Source organism: Toxorhynchites rutilus, chromosome 2 (genome assembly GCF_029784135.1).
Source record: "Toxorhynchites rutilus septentrionalis strain SRP chromosome 2, ASM2978413v1, whole genome shotgun sequence".
NCBI lineage: Eukaryota > Metazoa > Arthropoda > Insecta > Diptera > Culicidae > Toxorhynchites > Toxorhynchites rutilus.
The window spans coordinates 321,692,429-321,715,458 of NC_073745.1; the positions used below are offsets into that span (position 1 = coordinate 321,692,429).

Genomic DNA, 23,030 nt, shown 5'->3' on the forward strand with positions numbered 1-23,030 from the left:
TCATAATACCCCTGTTATAGAAGCTCGCTTTCTTATTGGCAAAAAACTCGGATAGCCAATTTTCACAGGCCTCTTTTATGGCTAACTTCTGACTACCTAGCTCGTTCGCCATGGACAAAAACAGGTGGTAGTCACTTGGTGCAAGGTCCGGACTATTCGGCGGATGCAAAAGAACCTCCCATCAAAGCTCCCGGAGCTTCTGGCGCGTCACCAAAGAAGTGTGTGGCCTGGCGTTGTCCTGATGGAAGACAATGCGGCCTCTGTTTATCAAAGATGGCCTCTTCTTCATGAGTGCTACCTTCAAGCGGTCCAGTTGTTGGCAGTACAGGTCCGAATTGAGCGTTTGGCCATAGGGAAGCAGCTCATAATAGATTACTCCTTGACAATCCCACCAAACACACAGCAGAACCTTCCTGGCCGTTAATGAGGGCTTGGCCACCGTCTGAGCCGCTTCAGCGGGCTTCGACCACGACCGTTTGCGCTTCACGTAGTCGTAAGTGACCCACTTTTCATCGCCAGTCACCGTCCGCTTCAGAAACGGGTCGATTTTGTTGCGATTCAGCAGCGATTCACATGCGTCGATACGGTCAAAGATGTTTTTTGCGTCAACGTGTGTGGCACCCATACATCGAGCTTCTTTGTGAATCCAAGCTTCTTCAAATGGTTAATAACGGTTTGATGACTTATCCCCAGCTCTTGGCCGATGCTACGGCGGCTACTATGTCGGTCTTTCTCGGCTAATTCAGCGATTTTGTCGCAATTTTCGACGACAGGCCTTCCGGAGCGTGGCGCATCTTCGACGACCTCTACACCAGAACGAAAACGTTGAATCCATCTTTGTGCGGTGGAAATGGAAACTGTATCGGGTCCATAAACTGCACAAATTTTATTGGCAGCTTGGGATGCATTTTTGCCTTTGTCATAGTAGTACTGTAAAATATGTCGGATTTTCTCTTTATTTTGCTCCATATTTGCGACACTATAACTCACGAACGACTTAACTAAACGAAACACTGTCAAGGACTCTATTATAGCGCGCAAAAATACCTTTCCAACAAGCTATAGTATGACTCGATACAATGAATACAACTAGAACTACGCGCTTACAACGACACCTCGCGGAAATACCGCAGGACTTTTTTGACAGCCTAATATAATCGAATAAGCGTTTCCTCCACACCTTGGTGTTATACACTGCGTTTCATAACTATAAAACCACTGCATTTTTCTGAGTGGATAATTTGACATCAATTCATAAAATCCGGCAGGTCATGACAAGGTTTAATGAATAGGGGCTTCAGATTCTGGACTGGTCAGCTTGTTTACCAAATCAAACCCCCGTCAAGCACTTATGAGGAGTGATCGTACAAATAGTAGATACAGCTTACAAGCAATATGAGTGATTTGAAGAGCTTAAACGAGCAGTATCCTCTGCGTAGAACGAGATACACACTACAACATGACGCAATGTTTCACGTCTGGGCAAAACGATAAAGTTGAAATGACCAGTCTTATTAAAGAAGAGAGTTATTATATCCTACACTAACTATATACTTCAATTCAAGCGACTTCTTACATATCTCTGGAATCTCTGGAAAAATGAAGTGATTCTATAGTTATGAAACGCAGTGTATATGTTTTCCAATTGATTCCAATTAAATTACGATTCAATTTTACTTCTCGTCAAATATTAACTCTAGAATTACATGAATTGAACTTATTTATATCATACAAAAGGCAAAAACTTGACTTGAATGAACATACTTCAGTTGTCACACTTTGTTTTTCTAATTTTCTAAGGGTTTTCCGCATTCAATTTCATTCAAGAAAAATAAAACGATCCAAATCGTGCCAGTTAGATGTAACTGTTGTAACTATTGTGACCGACAAAAAATTTCAATATTTCGAATAAACATTTCGATACCTTCGTCTCTCAGCTGCGTGTAGCAAGAATCTAACGTCACAAAGTAATGCAAGAATACTGCAGAAGGATAATCTTTCTCGGGTAAATTCTGGTTCGACCAAAAACGTAAATGAACAAAGTCCGAGTCACAGAATCGTTTGTAGAAAAATTGACAGTGCATGGAAAAAAAGGTTCATAGTTTTTTTCATGTAAAATTCACTTGAAAAAAAAATTTGATTGACCATATGTATGGCTTAGCTTCCTGCAAAATCCTGAGTTTTTTAAAAACAGATCACCCAAGGGGGAACAAAACATTTTTTTTGTTAAAATTTACTTTTGGCAGTCGGTCGGTTTTTTCCTGAAAAATAAATTTTTGACAAAAAAATGTTCGAGTGCAAAATCAACATTTCGCTGGAAGTCACGTACGATAAATCGAGATGGCCATTTTCATTGGCATACTAAACCATAGGTTTTTTTTATTCCCAAGACCACAAAAAGTCCCAGAGTCGATTTTTGACAACAAAAAAATTCTAGATGACGGTAGATCTCGACGATTCATGCAATTTGAAGACATTTGGCATCAAAATATTCTTTTTTGAAAACCCCGATTTCAAACAACAGTTCGGATGAAAAGTTCATAAGGTTGACCTCTAGATAGCGCCTTTGCAAAAATCTACATGACTATCACAAAGCTCCATCTTTCAATGGATACGTGTCAAAATTTGACAGCAATCGGTCGATTGGTTCGTGAGTTACAGCATTGAGAGTGAAGCAACTTTTGTTATTGTGAAAAAAAATGGAAAAATCACAAATCAATGAAAACGATGGCAAAATAGCATGAATTGGGCTTCGAATTGTTTCCGTATCCACCGTATTCTCCAGGTCTGGCCCCAGCGATTATTTTCTGCTCGCAGACCTGAAGAGAATGCTTAGGAAAAACCGAAAGAGTACTATAAAAATGGTATCGAAAGGTTGCAAGATCGCTCTAATCGCTGTATCGGCCTCGAAGGAAATTATGTCGGATAATAAAATTGAACAACAAAAATTTAAAAGAATAGTTTTACTGTGTTACCTTATAAACTTTTCAGCCGAACTGTTACAGACCCCTCTCCCCTCACGCTCCCCTTGGGAGATGTTCGAGGGTCAAAAAATCAAAACTTTGTCGCTTTACACCACTCTTCCTTCAGTCCGATTGAGCCGAAATTTTCCATAGGGTGTTTTTTTCGGGGTGAACATTGGTGGTAACTTTTTAAAATTTTGAGGTCGATTTTTTCCCATACATTCATTGGCAACCTAGTATACAGCCATTCCATGCCAAACCGATGTAGTAATTCTCAGATTTTCGTGAAAAGTGATAGTTTGGTTCCTTATCACAAAATATTGGTCCTATATTTTTTTATTTGGGCTATTTCCATTTCAGGGTGGTCCGAAAAATTATTTTTTCGTAATTCTTGATTATATTTATTTTTTATAGTTTATATGGCTTTGGTATAGAGGGCGCTATGGTTTGTTATATTTTTTTCTTGAAAGCGTGAAAGGTCTTTCTACATAACATATCCAAAAATCTGATTTGTGATTTTTATCGTTTTTGAGTTATGATTTTTCATAATCAACACGCCAAAAACAAGCCCAAAAGAAACAATGACCTTTTGCTCCGATACGGAGAATGTGACATTTATTTTCAGATAAAAAAAATCTTCCCCCAGGACAGTTACATCAGCAAAATGACCATGTATATGTAATGAGTATTGTTGAAATTCTGAAAGATAAAATTGCTACAGAACACGGTCCCAGAACGTGTCGAAGCTCATGGTTTGGAGACGTATAACGCGAAAAGCAAACTTTCTTTCCTTTTTATAGTACCCAAACGAACCTAACAAAATAGAGCGGGCTGGTTTTGAAGAATCATTTGCTTCCTCCAACTTGTACAGATGTCAATCATATTGCTTCTAGTGCATGTGCTCCTGCTTGGCTCATAAAGCGAAGAAGATACATGGTCTGCAGAAAATTTACCCGACCTTATCACTAACAGTAATAACCGAATAATAGTAATAACTAACCCATAAAAATCCTTGATAAAAGAAGCTACCAAATCTTTGACAGCGCAAACATTAGAAGAATGTACCTATTCTCTGTACATACAGTGATGGGCGCAAAAAACACCACTACCATTTAAAATCAAAGTATTCCAATGTTATAAGCTTTCTCAAACTTTTTGGAATTCTAGTCAATACTACGTAAAAGTATGTCATTAATAGACCATGGAGTCTTAATGGAGTCCAGGAGTCTTAACGTGAGGAGTTTGCGAGGGACCATGTCAACAAGCTGCTGGAGTTCTGGAGCCACGTTATATGGTTGGACGAATCCAGGGTCAAGTTGTTTAACAAGAAAAGGCGACTCCGAGCGTGGCGGAAGAGCGACGAGGGCCTCCAGGACCGTCATCTACAACCGACTATGAAGCATGGTGGTGGAAGCATCATGGTGTGGGCCTGTTTCTCGTGGGCTGGGGTTGGGAACTCAGCGCAGGTCAACGGTCTAATGACTGCCGATGTTTACATCGACAACACGAGAACACGGAAGAATCCATCCATCCATCCATGTTCCATCCAAAAGGAAATTTGGAAAATCGAATTTTTTTTTCGATGCCAAATGATTTAAAAATGTACAGAACGTCGAGATCAGGTGCCATCTCGAAAAAAAAAAAATTTGGCCGAAAATCGACCTTCTAGGACTTAGGCAATGAAGGTATGGAAAGAAACAAATCAAAACTTTGAGAGCTTTGAGGCACCCCTAAATCATTGAGCTGAAAATTTGCACAGGTATTTTTTTTTCACAGGTCGGAGCTTAGCGTTTACGAAGGAAATTAGTGCCGCACTTTATCACGATTCTTACGTGGATTTTAGGTATTGTGTAACGGGGAACGGGGACGGGGTTTTTACGGGCGACGATTTGTGAATGTCTTTTCCTGTCTACTTAGCTACGGGACAACAGTAACCAAACACTACACTTTTTACTCGTTCTACGTTGTGTATTGAAACAATTTTATAATGGGTATGACAAAAAAAAAACAGTACAGAGGACGTGAACAATAGAATTTCAATTGGAATGTTTGGAAGAGATAGGAAGCGAGATAGGAGAGATAGGAACTAACTTGCACTACAAAATATTTCAGCGGTACAAGAATAGTCCCATTCGATATCTATCATTAGGTGACATGTTTTTTTACGCGGATTTTCCAATTAACGCGGTTTTTTACGAGGTTCGTATCCCCCGCGTAAAAAAAACCTGGGTGTAATGTCAACATTTGGATTGCTTTCGAGGGTGTCAAATTAGTGATAGTGGATAGGATTGGGCGATCTTGGATCGATATTTAGAAGATCGATCTTTTCCTCTCAGATTCCCGATTTTTTGGATCGTTTTTTTCTACTCCAAAAATCACGAAAATCGATCTTTTCTTTTCGATCTTTCCGATGTTTTTGACCGTAGAAAAACAAATTTGGTAAATTTGATTTTCCAGTGAACATTGAACAGCGAACAGTGAACAACAACATAATATCACCAAAAACCACTTGACAAATTTCATAAACATTGGATCTCTTTCAAGATTATCAAATTAATGGTCGTAAACTTAGGAGAAGCAGTTTTTTAACTTAGGCTTGTATCAGCATGTTTACATGAACATCCTGGAGAAAAATATGAAACAAAGTGTCAACAAAATGGGATGGAATCGAGTATTCAAGTTTTACCAAGATAATTATCCAGAGCACAAGACATATGCAGTTCGCACATGGTTGCATTACGATTGCTCAAAAGTTATTGATGTTCCCCCACAATCTTCCGGCATCAATCCCAGTAAAAACTAAGGAAGATATATGTGTAGGAAATTTAGGAATCATCAAATTTCTAAAAATACGATTTAAAAAAAAATGTATGAATAATGGACGAATATTCCTTCCGAAAACACCAAAAAAACTCGTAGATAACGGCTAAAGCCAGCTGAAGATAGTTGCAATGAACAAGAGGTACCATACTAATGACGGAATTTGGAAATTGGTCAACGCCTTCGAAATGGAGTTGAGATTTCAATCAGCGTACAAATATGATTTTGAGTCAATTTCCCTACATTAGCACATACATTCGCCATTCTTAGAGAAATAACCATTATTCTGAAAACAGATAGCAAACCTTTTAACTCTCATATGCAGAGTTGCCAACCTTCCAGTTTTTCCTGTATATTGCCAGTTTTCTTTGAGCATACCAGCGAAACAGCCAAAGGCCAAAAATCTCCATTTTTTTTTTTAATTTTCACAGTTTTATCCAGCTTTTTTCATTTTGGCATTTTCAAGTTTTTTACTCCCTATTGTGAAGACTGCTTCCACGACTTGATTGAGGTTATCGAAACTAACTCAGAAACGTTTTACGAGACTGTGGTTACCTGTTAGAGACGGAATACCATACAAGCAGGATATTCTTGTAGGATATTCTGCCGAAGGGGCTAATAACATGACCGGTACCGAGAAGTCATAAAGAGCGTATCTAGGAAAGTACTGCCCAAGTTCGTTCATACTAAAATGTGTTTGCCATAGTATGGTTCTGTGTGCAATATATGCATGTAAACACATGCCTGATAGAATTGAGCAGCTGTGTAAGGATATCTACTTGTATCTTAGCTGTAGTCCTTTACGATACAGTAAGTTTGCTGAAATCCAAACACTATTAGAGTTGAAACCGTTGAAAATGCTGCATCCGTCAGCCACGCGGTGGATTTCGTTAAAAAATGTTTTATTATACGTATACTGGAACGTTACGAACCGCTCCGAATTTATTTTGAATGGTGATAAAGTAGAGAAGATCCGAGTAAGATCGATCTATGACGGTTTAAATAATCCTACTACGATGATCATTCATTCAACCTTCTCATTTCATACTCTAAGCATGGTGAAAAATATTACCAGAATATTTCAAAGCGGAGGTTCGGAGCTATTAACTTTGCATTCGAGCATTTCAAGATTGTTCAGGACACTTTTGGATAACTTTTTTGAGACAGATATGAAAAATATAATTAATCTGCGTCTAAAACAACATGCAGTTCGATCAGGAAAATTATGTCAGTTTGGATAACGTTTATGTAGGTGCCGCGATTGATCAATGAATATTTGCTCGCATATAAAATCTTGCATTTAATTTCAATGATCCTTTGATTATCAACATGACGAATATAGATCCAACTAATGTCATAAAAGTCTTCCGAATATTCGCGATCGAAATCGAAAAATTCAGGATGTTGATAACGAGTTTGGGGAGATCCGAAACCTGGATTTTACTGACTTCACTGTAAACGAACGCAAGGATGCTTCTTTCTTTTGGGGTAAAATTTTGTCACTAAAAAGGAATGACAATCATTTTGTTATCCTAAGTTGAAAAATATTATTCCAATATTTCTGGTTTTGCCGCATTACTCAGCAATCGTTGAACGATTGTTTTCAGAATACAATTTGAACAAAACAAAACTAAGAAATAGAACAGGAACAAAAACTATGCGCGGAATTCTAGCTTCCAAAAATTATGTAGACATGCATGAAGAACAGTCAGGGTTAGTAAGAATCACACAGAATGTAAAACAAAAGTATAATGTTAATAATGATCAAATTGAGGAAATTTAAAAATGCTACGGTATTTATATATTAACGTCAACGAAGCGCAATTTTTCATGAGTTAATTTTTTCGCTATAAAATTTATTCTGAGGGTAAAGTTATAGGGTGACGAAGCTCCCATTTAACGAGGTTAAGGACGCAATCCGAGTCGACCGCCGACTCGTTGTCAGAAGCGGCGGTCTCTCGCAAGCAAACCTGTTTCCCCAAATTGTGAACAATCAATTTCACTAAGAAAAAAAATCCATATTGAAAATAACGCTCCGGTGGCAGTAATACGTAATGGCGGGTTTACATTAGGAAGATCTATAGCTATAGCTGGATTTATTCACGTGAAAATAGGTGTAAACGGGTGAGAATAAATCTGATACACTTATTTGAGGTATATATAACTTGAATAAATTCAGCATATGTAAACGCTTGTGAATTTCTCACTGATGAGAAATCACTAAAGTTGGATGCAGTTCTACTTCAGGTGAATAAATTCACCGAAAATATGAATATATTCATTATAGAAGTTCACACTAGTGTAAACGGTTGATGTGATTTCTATAAATCTCATCATATTTCTTCACATGAATATATGAATATAAACCCACCCTAAGTACCAATGCTACATAATGACACTGTCACTGCATACCCTTATTTGTACTGTTAATATAAAAAATTGAGAAAAAATAAAAAAAAATAATTCTTCCTGTTTTTTCAAATTTTTCCAGCTTTTTCAAAAATTTGGTTGGCATCTCTGCTCATATGACACTGTGACCAGAGTTGCCAATATTTTTAAAAAACTGGAAGATTGCTCCTAAAAAACTGGAAGAAAAGTGGATCCTGAAAAATCGTTTTATTTAAAGAAGTTCTACTTTGAGTTATTCAAAACATTTTTTTTTTATCTATTCCAGTGCTTGAGAAATAGAATTCACTTCGAAGCTTCGTGTAATGTTCACATGTAGTTGATAAAATAGCGAAATGAGCCATTAATTAACCATTCGAGCAGATGAAAATAACGTTTCCCACCACTCGAACATTACTGTGAAACAATATTCGAGGAACTTCTATTGGTTTCAGAGGATTTCTCTCGGTAACCTTCTCAGGTTACCTAAAGATAACTCTCCTCCGTCGCGATTTAATTTTTATAAAGCTTACGCATAATAGAACATAACTCCGGGACGATTGTTTCTAGAGTTCTCTCGGCTACTCAGGCTTTTGAAAGATAACTGTGTCCCTTCGAAATGGAAGTTCAATATAGAAGAATAACGGAATATAACGCCGGTCCGATTGATTTGAGAGTTCTTCTGGTTATCTTTTCAGGTTTCCCAAAGATAACTCTCCGCCGTCGCGAATTGAGTTCTATAAAGCTATGATTAACGTATCGCCGGGACGATTGATTTTAGAGAAGTTCTCTCGGATACCTTCTCAGGTTTTAACTGTGAGAATGGATATCGATTGATAAAGATGCGATAAATAATAGGATATACAGCCGGTCTAATTAATTGCACAGGTTTTCCTTTTTTGGTTACCTAATCTTTGCCGCATGTTATGGCACATGAGATTTTCGGATTTTCATTTCGTTGAAAGGTCGATTGATGTAAACGGAAGCAAGATTACTTGGGTTTAATATTCATATCAATTGAAGTCAATGGAGCACATTGATCCTATGATCTTCTAAATATCAGAATGAATTGGATGACCTATAACATATAATGCTTATATAAACTCAAAGTCAGCATAGCGCGCGGGCTCTATGAACCTTTTAGGGTTAGATTTCTTGTCGTGAACATTGCACCAGCCGTTGTTGAAATGGTAGATCAATTGGTCTGAACTTCAGCATGTTTTGGAGGATCTAGAACATATAATATGTTCTAATAATATAATTCCTTTCAAAAAGGTCTTATTTTGCATACTCGAAGACGAATGTATGTGAAGTGTTTTTCCTAAGAGTTCGATCACGGTTTCTCTTACACACGTCTACGACCACGGCGTGACAGCAAGTGCATACCGGAGAATACCTAGAACGCTAGGTATCTCTCCTCTGCGATGAAAGTAACAACCGCGAGTATAGGCGACGACGGGCGTGTTATTATACACAATGACAGGTTATCGATTTTTCTGTAAACTAACTAATCGCTAGGAACACGTTGTACGTTGTCTACCCTCCGTCCCTTTCTCCCCCATATCGCAAGTGTCGCAGCATGGTTCCCTGTTTTTGTCCGAATTCAGTACGTTACACTAAGGCGAAAAGGCGTGCGAAACAATCAAATCGTGGAATCAGCCGATGATTTTCCAGAGTATAACTGCGAAAGATGGCAGCGGCGGCAGGCCATTCACACTCTCAGCAGCCGAAGGTTCGCCTATGGCTCAGATGACTCAAAGTATACGCTCTTCTCTGTCTGTATGTGGATGTGTGTGGCGGCGGTAGCAATTTGGTAATTTTCCTCAGACACCCGCTCTTTGCAACCAGAGAGAAAAAGAGTAGACTCCGTCTAAGAATCACACGCATACACAACCGACGTTCCTCCGGTTTCTGTGTAATCACCCCGGAGAGCAAATGAACACTACCAGTGGTATCCGAATGGTGTGTATCTAACCGAGAGCAAATCGATTCATGTGGAAGCAGCAGGGAACAGACTGGCAGCATACGGGGTGAGCTCTTATCACTGCCCCGGCTCACGGATAAGCAAAGATGTTGTTTTGTCCGTCGGTTTGAGTACTATCCACAATTATTCCGAATTGCAGTGACAACGCAGTTTGAAGTGATCATTTTACACACTACACACATTACATTTTCTCGGTCTTACACACAAGAACAATCCCTCTGGCACTAACACTTCTCTCACGTCCGCGATATCTCTCCGATGATTTCTTCCTGCCGCTCCCAAAATTTTCACACGAGACACCGAAAAGCTAGAGTCATTTTTCACTTTCGACGATATTCCAACAAACGAGACACACAACTGGCGAAATCCATGATTTCTACCGACATTGACCATTCACGTAACCGTCCAGCACCAATTGGGATCTACTGAAGTCCATTGCAGTAGGAAAAACAAAACGATATCCTAGCAGGTCGCTCGAAGTATCCATCACTCATCCTGGAACACTGATTGTTCGACGGGAGCAGCAACCGATGCTAGAGGGAGTTCTTCTGGTGAGCAGCAGCCGGAGAAAGTGTGCGAGAGCAAGTGAGAAATGGTGGGAGATCGAGAAAAATGGCACAGTAACCGAAACAAGCGCCGGAGAGAGCGAGGGCCTCCACCGACCAACCCGCAATGAAGAAAGTGGGGTGGGTTGGCCTCCTCCTCATCGCTGTTCGCAGCAGCAGCAGCAGCAAGCAGGTTCATTCGATTGGTGAAAATTTGAAGAAAATTTTCTTTCTAAATAAACGAGTGGCTAGCAGGTAGGAAGGGTTTCTTCCGGCCTACGAAGGTGGTAGTAGTAAAAGCACAGACAAAGGGACGTTTCTTGATCAATGGAAGATCAATGATAAAACAAACAGTTGTTTATAGTTTTGGTCCGCATGGATATTTTCATCTGCGATGAACTCTACTGATGGTCACCGTTGATGCATGTTTTTGATATTTGTGAAGCAATTTTTTTTCAGTTCATAAATTTTCTAGCTACAGCGCGGACTCGATTATATACAGTTTCGGATTTATTTTCACTGTATATAATCGTATCCTGAATATAATCGGGCCAAAAAAAAATTTTCAATCGTTTTTAAGCATATTTTTTGTTTTTTAAATATGAAAGAAGAATTTATGTTTTGATTCATCCCCTTAAAGTCATAAAATACCTTTCTCATATAAAAAATCCGAATTCATTCATATGATAGAGGATAATATTTGATGACAAAATCCTTCTACGCATATGTTCGAATTTCAACAATGACAGAGTTATAGAACTTTTTTTTTGTTTAGGACTCTGTTGCCTCAAACTGACTCTACATTAAAAAGTACGCTACAGAAGACGATTCTGTTGCTTTTATTTGAAAGAAGAGAAAATTTAGTACAGGATTTAGTTGTGAAACATGTAAATTAGTGAATTTGAATAACAATTTAGAAGTGGAAAGCTTCAAAGTTATTAATTTTAAAGTGTTATCAATTTTATCCAAAAAATTCATATTGAACTTGATTGTTTCTATCAATTGAATTGAAGCTTTCAAATTGCTCTACAATTTGTTCTTTGACACCCGACTTCTATCTATCTTAATTTCGCTGCAATATAGACAATGCGATATAAACAATTCAAATTGAAAATTGAAGCAAAATCTCCAAAAAATAACGATTTATACCCCACTGTACATATAAAAGCCTCTTACATTTCATCTTAACGTTGAAAGGTAACATTTTTTCTTAAAATAAACCATATTTGAAAAATTTAAAAAAAAAATTTCTAACTGTATATAATCGAGTCCACAATTGTATTTGATTGAATCACATATAATCAAGTCCGACCTGTATTGTATATTTTACGTAGTTAGTTCAATCGACATTTTTCTTTGCCTATAATATTGATGATTCGATTACTTATGGTTCACTTTCAGTTAATAAATATAAAATGTTGTATTGCATTGTATTGAATTCGTTTTATTGATATGGAAACAGTGTTTTTTTTTTGTTTTTTTAGACATGCCTGATGTGCGTAATCACTCACATAATTTGTTGTTAGGAAAGCCTATGGTTTTGACCTCGATTTTCCCCCAAATTTTCATTTTTGAGCTCTCTCACATAATAATACCGATAAATGTATCATCAATGGCACATTCCACGCTAGAACAGTTTGCAAGTTTTTGTAAATACAGTAGAAGCCCGATTATCCGCGGGATTGAGAGACAGCGTCATCGCGGATAACATAATAATAGACTTCAGGGGGTATTCTAGTGTAGAAGCACGAATTTCGGAGGTTTTTTTGAGTTCCGAAAAAAAAACAAAGCATATCTTTACCATTCATTATATCATTATTTGTTTACCTAGCTTTCAAAAATAAAACAAAAATTGATCGGGCAAAAAATATTCATTATTAGAACAGTTACAAGCTGATTAAGTGAGGGGGTTCAAAAAAGTCCCATTGGTAAAGAAATCGACTGTTAGATCAAAACATTTCGTTTCAATCGCAATCACGATCCTTGAATTTCCTTGAATTTATCATTAAACTCTAAGCAGTACCCCCAACTGGCAAAGTTTGCTACCGTTTATCCTGCCAACTGGAACCGATCCCGATCCCTGGCTAAGAAAATATCATTCGCGAGTCAAGATTGTGCCGTAAATTTAGCTTTCATCGTCAAACTAAACGGTGAAGTCAAGACGACTGTGTGGTTGATGTTGCCACCGTTTGGTTGGTATGTGGGTTAGGGGCAGAGATGCCGATTTCAAGACATGTCTTCATTTTGAAGACATTTGTGAAGGCTTTATGAAATATATAAAAACATTTCAGTATGATAGCATACGTGGGTTTTTTTTCCATGAAATTATATCGTCAGAAGAAGCAGGGCTTTTGTGTCATTCGCCTGTTTTTTATTAGTGTCACTTGTTTACTTTTGTTCTTACTAATTAACGGTGACTTTTGTCTCGGGGTCAAATATTTGCTTTTTTCAAACTTTTCCAAGCAGAAAATCCACAAGCATATAGAATGAATTTAACAAAGCAACTTTTCCTTTAAATTCTTGAGAAATTTAAGCGGATTGAATACATATTGTCCTCAGAAGACATTAGCTCATTTGCGCTTGAGAATTCAAATGATTGTGACATTGTATTTTTATTATTTTGAGCCTATACCATACAATAGATTAACCTTGATCTCTCAAATGACTCCTTCAAAGGTTTTCCGGTTACACACCGTTTCAATAATTAGTTTTATGGTTATAGCTTGAGTTACAACCAAAACTTCAAAGCTCAAATAAACAAACCGAGCTATCACAGTTCCGTTTTTGTGGAAAACTGGGGGTATATTCACTCTAACAACGATTCATCAAGCCAATTATCATTTCTACACTCATAGAATTTAGTTTGCAGTTGCGCAATATATGCTTTGTTCATATTTATTGAAATAACCTCAAAGTTAGTTTAATGAAATGCGCTATATAACAATACCAATAAGTCTAAACATTGAATAAGCTATCAAACTTTGGTCAAAAGTCAGATGCACCATATTTGAATTTTATTTGCTCCGATATGATTGCGAACACATTTGAAGACAGCAGTTCTCACGAGTGACAGTGGTCGTAAATTGCACAGAGGATTATTTTAAAGTAATACCCGAAGTGATAAACAAGCGAATTGAATAATACAATTTCCTAGTCCTACGTCGGAAATGCGGTCATGTCCCAGACATAATCTCCTACATTTTTTCTCTCAAAGTGGCATCTTTGGGCCCTATTCCAGAAAACGAGACGAGCAATTCGTCACGACTTCAGTCATTGTCACTGTTTTCGTTTTGAGAAATACAACAAACATTTTTAAAATTGATCAATCGATACTCTTTTCTCAGTGCCAAAATGTTAAAATCATAACAAGTGATCAAAGTGATCGTATGGACAATTTCTTTAACACTCCTATACTCGCGCATTGGTCTGTCAGACCGAGAAATCAATAATTCGTTAAATTCTCAGAAAATATCAACACTACGACTTTGCGATTCTCTCTAGCTTCGTTATTCGTCGTTCGTCATCGTTTAGCGTATCGCATGTGTTGGTACAAAGGGGACGTGTGTCACTTTTTTAACACTTTCGGTGTGACACACCGACGTGAGTATAGGAGTAACTTTTTTGGACAAGTGCCTTTTTTCATATTCTATAATGTTGTTGAATGAAATGTATACATTAATGTTAGTGGCGTGGAATATTTATTGAATATAGTGCATAAGATCTTTACTGGACTATTCTTATCTGATTTCAGTCCCTTTTGTAACTACATTGAACGGATTTAAATATGAACTATTCGTCGATATATTCGTCGTTCGATTCATACGTTCAAAAGCAAAATATTAATGTTTGACTTTCGTATAGTATATTCGCTGAATATAACGGTCATACATATACACACTTATGAAAGAAGTTGACTTGTGGAAGAATTGTAAAAAGTATACTATAAACAAATCGGTGGCTTATGATAATTTTTAACAGTTACAGTTTCGGGGATATTTTTTTTAAAAATGGACAATACCGACAAGAAAATAAGAAAAAGAAAAGGAAGTTCCTAGAAATCCTTTTATGTCATCTTTTTATGCCCATCTAAAAAAAGACATTAATTCTTAGTTTACCAAGAATACAGTGATATGTTATGTTAGAAATGTTAGAAATATGCAAACTTTATGTTCCAGAACTTTTATCATCTAGTAATTATCGACATTCTAGTTATACATTCTCTTCGATAAAAGACCCGAAAAACACGCAACAACTGTATGAAGTGTATGAAGTGCGCGTTTGTTTGGAGCATGCAGTTATGCTATGTTCTGATTCTTACTCCAATGAGATCACAATCGATTAATAAGTTTTTATGTTACTTTATAGCTCTTTATACTTCCATGAATTATATTCAGTTCCTTACTTCTAATTAATAACAGTGAAAAATTCGAATTTCGTTATTTGTGTTGGAGTATCAAAAATTACTCTGTTTTGAGGAGGCTTAGTAAGATGACTATTAAAACTTAATAAAGACGAAGAAAACATATTTTTTGGAGTTTTTTCATTCAATCATACCCTCTTCTTCATATAAATACCAAAAAAGCCTGAAAAATACACAATGGCAACATCACAGAGAAGTTCAATTTTCGGTCTGTGACACCGTGCGCGAGTATACGTGTTATGATTTTGCACGCGAGTACAGGAGGGTTAAAAATCTGCAGTAGAACTCACGACTGGATTTTTATGGATGGATTTTTATTCCCGACTTTTTCCCGCATTTCCCGAATGGATAGCCACCCTGCAATTGTAATATAACCATGTGCGAACTATATGACCATTATGGTAATTATCTTGGTAAAACTTGAATCCTCACACTTTGCTTCATGTTTTCCTTTGGGATGTTCAAGTGAACATTCTGATCCAATACACCATCGATGAAAATCAAATTGAACCAAAAAAAGTTTGTAATGTGCCGAGGACGAACAATTTGAATGCCTGAGCACAGACGGAAAAACCGTTCAACAGCAAAATAAATCAGTAGATGTTATTCAATGTAAAGATGTTAGTTCCGCAGATGTGTCCAAACTTAATACAGTCAACCCTCCTATAACGCGGTACTCTCAGAACGCGGTTTCCATATTACGCGGCGATGAAATTGCGACAACCCTCCTATAACGCGGTACTCTTATAGCGCGGTTTCCGTTCAACAACGTCCCATCAGTTCTATTCGTGCAACCAATGCATGATTTTAACTGGATATGTTTATATTCAAGATAATATTTTAGCCGTTTACGACATCGGTTTCAGGCAGGCTCCGGCTTAGAGGATATGATTCGCAAGTCAAGATGTGCTGCAAAATTAGCTGTCATTGCCAAACCTATCAAACTACTTGATGAGCTTAAGGCAGATCTATGGAGGAAGGTGCGCCCGTTTGGTTATTAAGCAGGGTTAGAGGAGCGGCAGAAAACAGTACGGCAGAAAGTGGGAGGGGGTTTATCTGAAATGTTAAAGAGAAAGGATGATCACAAGAGTTTGAATGAATTCTGCACTCTCTCATTATTTAAGTAGTATTCAGCTGCTACTAGTACTTTATTCAAAGATAAACGTTTACAACATGAACAACATGAACAAGCGTATTGTGTTTTTTGGTTTCACAAAATTAGTATACTTTAAAAATAGTTACAGAAATAATGTGCAGATTGAGTATGCGAAGCCACTTCTCTAACTTCAGCATCATCAACGTCCATAGTCCCCATCTGGGTAGGGATCCACTTTTATCAGAGAAGAACACCCGAATGCAGTTTTGAAATTTTAACATTTAAATGAAAATTTTTTGTTTAGTTTTGACGTAGGACTACATCGATTTCTATATAGGGGGTCACTCTATGAAAAATGTAATGTTTGTCTAAGAGTTTTCAAATGCATATCACGCTAAATCGTTCTTACGATATCTGTTATAATATATACCATTAGACAGCAAATATATCAAGCACTGAGACATCAACAGTGGAAATAACAACACAAGTGTACAATTTAATAAATAAAAAAGGTTCGTTAATTGGGCCGAAAAATCAATACACTTATCGAATTTTACTCGCTAACTGGCAAAGCGTTTGACAGGGTTTCTCACGTCAAACTACTAAAAAAATTATCCCACCAGTTCGGATTCTCTCATAAGACTGTACATTTGATTAATTCTCATTTAAGTGCTCGTTCTCAGGTTGTTGATATAGATGGTAAACTCTCTGCACCCATCAGTATATTATCAGGTGTACCTCAAGGATCAGTGATGGGTCCAATTTTATTTTCTCTATTCATCAATGACCTTCCCTCAGTGCTACAAACCTGCAGGATTCACATGTTTGCAGATGATGTTCAATTATATCATTGCTCAATTGATGCATCTACCGACGAAATGATTTGTTCAATCAAAAATGATTTGAGAAATGTTTCGCTATGATCATTAAGGAATCTTCTTCCAATAAATTCATCCAAAACGAAAGCCATGTTCATTTCCAGACGGCATTTATGTATTGAATTACCAAGCCTAGTAATTGATAATGATATTATTGAATATGTCAATAATGTTTCTAGTCTCGGTATAGTTTTTCAGCGTGATTTAGAGTGGGATTCCCAAGCTAACTTCCAATGCGCGAAAATCTATGCCGGAGTGAGACATTTGAGGCTTACGGCTTGTATGTTATCCATTTCAACAAAAGTGAAGCTTTTCAGTTCACTTTTGAGGCCACACTTGTTTTACGGACTAGAGTTAATTTTGAATGCCTCTGCTAGCGCTCTAAATCGCGCAAAAGTTGCCTTGAATCATTGCGTGCGTTGGGATTTTAACTTATCAATATATGACAGTGTAAGTCACTCACAACTGCAGCTTCTGGGCTGTTCATTTTTTGATTTCATTAAAGTTAGAAGTTGTGTTACCTTATTCAAAATTATCCATCAAGGTCCAAACTACCTCTCTGAAAAGTTGCAACTATTAAGAAGCTCTCGAGTTAGACACTACATCGTACAACAACATAACTTCTCTCACTACAGTAGTACCTTCTTCGTTCGTGCAATTACTTTGTGGAAACAGCTTCCAACCAACATTAAAACTATACAATCAACTGCAAAATTATATCGTAAATGTATGGAATGGATAGGCAGAATGGAACGGGCATCTATGATATATTTAGTTGTTTAATTGTTTAAATGTATATTTAATTGTAATCAGTTATAATTTTTATTTTTTATTTTTTGGGATAATGTGGTTAGAACATAGACACCGATTGTAGAAATTTACAAGATAAAAAATCTTACTCTACAAGTATAGCAATGAATAAATGAATTATTTTCCCTTGACAGAGATCCTCTTATCTTTCCACGCTTACAATATTTTGTTAATATCAAGTAACGTTACCTATTATTCCCAGAAACTCCGTATACATCCGTGAAAAAGTTCACTAGACATTGAAATTCGTTTAGAAAAAAAATTAAACTATAACATCGTTTAATGATGTATTTCGTGTGATTCCTTGCTGTGGTGACTGAGAGCAGAGAAACGACCGCAAAGGTTTAATCTTCATGACTCATATTCATTAATGACTCAATTCCTTCTATGATAGACTGAGCAGTACAACCAATACGACTTGGTTGTGATAGTCTACAAACGAGCATTATTCCACCGAAAAAGCTACTGCTCTCGATTATAAGTACAAACCGTTTGACGGTTTCCGGCCTTTTCAGGGCTACTTTTTAGAGTTTCAAAAGGATTAAACTAACAGATTTCTGAACAATGAAAAGAATTGCATTTAAAAAAAAATCTGTTCTGAACAATTACAGTCCTACGTCAAACTTCCATCCGTGCCCCTAGGCTCAGACCCTTCTACTTTTTGTTTTATTTTTTTCATCATTTCTCTCATTGATCTTTATGAATTCTCATTGGTATCCATACTACGCGGTACGAATGATGTGATTTGTACTCATTCTGAGTTTGATATAGCGCGGTTTCCATATACTGCGGTACGCACACACCGCGTTATAGGAGGGTTGACAGTATTCTGAAAACAGATATCAAACCTTCTGGCTCTCATATGACACTATAACTTTATCTAAATAGAATGTTCCGGAACCTTGTTTTCGACTTTCAGAAGAAGGAAAAAGTGATCTGCATGGTGGAGTACGATTACGAGTTTGTACATGTATGTACATGTATTTCCAATAAAGCAGTTGTTTTGAATTACTCATTTTCGTTCAATATGATGTGAAGTAGGATTGGGCGATCTTTATAAGAAGATCGATCTTATCGAATCAATTTTCCAAACAGCTTAGGGATCGATCCACTGATTAAATCGGTACTAAAGAATCGATCTTTGCTGAAACAATCTTTACCGAAGCGATTTTTGAAAATCAAAAGCTTTTCTTTCGCCTATAATTGATGTCAACATCAGGTTCAGTGATCCTATGCGCAATCGTTTACAGTTCATCCCCTCAGTAGCTGCCACTAGTTCCGTCTCTGTTGGCATTTGAACAGAAGTAAGAAGAGACAATCCAAATAGTGACATTATGTTCAAAAAAAGGTTAGGTGACATTTGATGAGATAAAAAATCGATGTATACTGTAAAATAACAAAATACAAAAAGTTCGAAAAGATCGAAAGCAAAAAAAACGATTTTCTCTATTTTATCGAGTACAAAAGATCGATCCAAAAAATCGGAAATCGGAATGGAAAAGATCGATCTTCTAAGAATCGATCCGAGATCGCCTAATCCTAAAAGACACTTTTCGTGCCTGTCATCTGGCATCCCTGGATATGAGTTCAATGTTTACATTTGGTTGTGTTGTTCGGAAAAGGCCCATTTGAAAATCTGTAAAATCTTGCAATTACTGAATTGAATATTATGATTACAGTTGAAAACATACATTGCTTATGCAATACTAGAATACCGATGCTTTAAATCTACAAGGTGAACAAACACATCGAACAAACTATTCGACTGAATAATCGGCAAGCGCGGCCAAACGGTCGTGAAGCCAGACGAGCTACTCGTCTGTTTTTAGTTCGAGCAAGCGCTCGTTTGCTCGTCTCGTCTTCTGGAATAGGGCTCTATATCGTCAAAAGTAAAAAATATGGACAAAAGAAGTAGGACTTTTGTGTTAGTGTCATTCGCATGCTTTTTTATCAATGTCACTTGTTTACTTTTGTTCTTAATAATCAACGGTGACTTTTGCTTTTTTTAAACTTTTCCAAGCAGAAAATCCACAAGCATATAGAATAAATTCAACAATAAAGCGACTTTTACTTGAAATTCGGGAGAACTTCAAGCGGTCTAACTACATATTGTCACTAGAAGACATTAGTTTATTTGCGCTCGAAAATTCGAATGAGCGTGACATTATATCCCCATTATTATTGGTCTATATTGTACAATAGTTTAACCTAGATCTTTCAAATGACCACATCATAAATCGGAGGTTTTCCGGTTACAAACCGTTTCAATAATTAGTTTTATGAATATGGTTTGAGTTACAACCAAAATTCCAAAGCTGAAATAAACTATGCTATCACAGTTCCTTTTGTGTGGAAAAACTGGGGTTATATTAACTCAATTAATGGTTTTTCAAGCCCATTCTCTTTTCTAAACTCATAAAATTTAGTTCACAGTTACGAAATACAGGTAAACTTCGATATAACGTACATTTCACTTTCAAAATTGTACGTTGTATCGAATTGTACGTTATATCGAAGCATAATAAAGTACTCACAAACGTAGTCTATAATACATTATTGTGTTGCTGTTTTAGTACAGTTAATGAATAGCTTCAATCAGAAGACGAACCCAGCCTTCCTCATGATGTTTCCCTTCGTACTGTTGATTAAAGTTTGATTCATTTAGAATCCGGAATCACAAAACCAGCTGTATTTCGGGATTGATTGAAGGTACAAAACTTGTTTTAGCATCACAATACAGATAATTTATTGTTCTATCAGAAAATATCGAGGATACGTTCTAACGAGGGTACGTTATATCGAAGTTTCCCTGTATATCCTTTGTTCACATTTATTGATATTCCTCAAGGTTAGTTCAATGAAATGCGCTATATATCAATACCAATGAGAATAAACATTGAATAAGGTATCAAACTTTGTTCAGAAGTAAGTTATGAATTTTAGTCATTCCGATATGATTGCGGAGACATTCAAGACAGCAGTTCTCACGAGTGACAGTGGTAGTAAATTGCACACAGGTTTATTTTAAAGTAATACCCGAAGTGATAAACAAGTCCAACATAATTTCATAGTCCTACCACATTACCTAAGTCATTTAACGAAACCCGTTCGAAATGCTCGCCCTCGTGTTCGATATTTTCATCCAGTTCATCCAGAAGCAACAGTTTGACATTTTCTTATGATTTTGACGATACTAATCAGAAGACTACCCGTTACCCTCGACTAGTTTTCTACGATTAATGTAGAATTCTATAATGATTCAAATTGTTTCTCAAGCATTATGCTATTAGCCACGAACAACCATATTCCCGAGCCGAGAATTTTCGTTCCTCACAATTTCATGCTCATAAATTAATTTTCTCAATCGTATATACGCACCAGCTGATGTTTGTTAGAATTGTTCATAATATTCATATTGGCAAACAGAACTGTAAGGCCACTTTTATGTGAATGTTGTCTTCAAAATGCCATTCAGAATAGATCACCTTTACATAGTCGTCTTAAATATTTTCTTATTGTTCAAATTATGCATCACTTTGCTTTGCATCGTCTATCCTCGAACGATTTCCGGACAACGGACAACGAAAAGAGGTCAAATTGATGCATTGGACGATTCAATCCAGCCGAATCTCGCGGAAGTCATGAACACGGAGGCAGATTCTGATTGCGTGTTCTAAATAGAATGGAGAGAATAAACCTTTTACGCAGAAGAAACGAGTAATAGTGGAAGATGATCATCACAATTTACAGCAGAATGGGCATGGTGTTTATTGTTTCATTCAACTCCTCTCTTCTTCTCTCCACTCTCTTATATTCCGTGTCCTCCATGAACTTAGTTGGATGATCAGATGCACCACATTTCACAAATCCAGCTCGTACCACAACACAGCTTTTGTTAGTTATTCACTTGACACTAAATCTTATCTCATTGCCAAGACATTCATTCATAAAGCACTATTTGAAGCGAGATTTTTGTTCGCTTCTTCTCCACAGTAACGATTTGCTCGGAAGGGCTTTTCCTCTGGCCTCTGCTCTCTTCGCAAGCGACAGGGAGTATTATATGGGCACTACCAATAATCACCGGCTGCTGAAATTATGACAAACGAACATCGAAAAATTGATACTACACATCGTCTCTGAGCTACATGAATCTCGGCGAGTGCACCGCCGGGTTGCGGCAACGGTAGTTTCCCTGCACGGATTATCCGTTCCGTGCACGAGCAGCCGTAGTAGAAACTCTTCTTCCAGAACAGCACCGATTGCTCCGTGAAGCACGTCGCTGCACGCACACTCGCGAATGGACGGGGAGAAAAGGGTAATCGCATTTGCAAACCCACGACTACTGCGACGATGACCAACTTCTTATTGGGCGAGATATTCGACTTTTGTTTCGCACCGAACACCGAACAATTTTTCTCGCCGTTCACCTTTTTTTTCCTTTCTGTTGCCAACGCCGAAATTCCGTCCGCAACTCGAACCAACACAGCGCGCTCAAGTGGGGCCCCAGCAGACGCCGTTGTAATCCATAAGTTGGGTGCCCCTTTATTCTGGCCTTCGCAGTAATCGCGATTTTTCAACACGGGAACGTCGCGAACACGAAACTCCTATTCCTGATGCTTTTGCACTTTCAACTTCAAATGCCAAACTTTGTTCAATATGGCTGAAATTTCAGAATCGCTCTCGCACCGTTCTCTCGCTCTTTTTTTGTTTCGCTTTCTCTTCTCATTGACACAAACACGGACATTCGAAAATGAAAAATGCACCGTACTCTGTTGCCGGGTACCCGAGTAAAAATGAACCGGGTTGGATTGATTCAGCAATGGTATCACAGAAATATTTATATTGATAGATTAAGTCTATCGGAGAGTTAGGATTTAAGAATAGAACGGAACAATATTTTTCCAGGGTAAAAGATGTCTTAGTTAGGTTAGCTGTTAGTTCATCATCATTACTTAATTTTTCCATAATTTCCTAACATTTCCCCTAAAACTTCGTCTATAACATGAAATCATTATCAAACAAAATTTTCATTCAAGATATTTTCACCGCTTGTGGAAAATACTCCATCTTATAGAACACATTCTTGGATGGCACTAACGTTTCTAGTGGAACTTTTGCCTCCTCAACGT

At 37.3% G+C, this 23,030-nt stretch overlaps 1 protein-coding gene across 1 annotated transcript in view; it reads right to left on the bottom strand.

Annotated features, from left to right (window-relative positions):
• The window catches only part of LOC129770548 (guanine nucleotide-binding protein G(q) subunit alpha), a 58,404-nt gene extending 35,884 nt beyond the window's left edge, over positions 1–22,520 (bottom strand). Inside the window, exon 1 of the mRNA XM_055773452.1 lies at positions 22,329–22,520. The gene's annotated coding sequence lies outside the window, so the exon portion shown is untranslated. The remainder of the gene's footprint in view (positions 1–22,328) is intronic.
• Between the last annotated feature and the right edge of the window lie 510 nt (positions 22,521–23,030).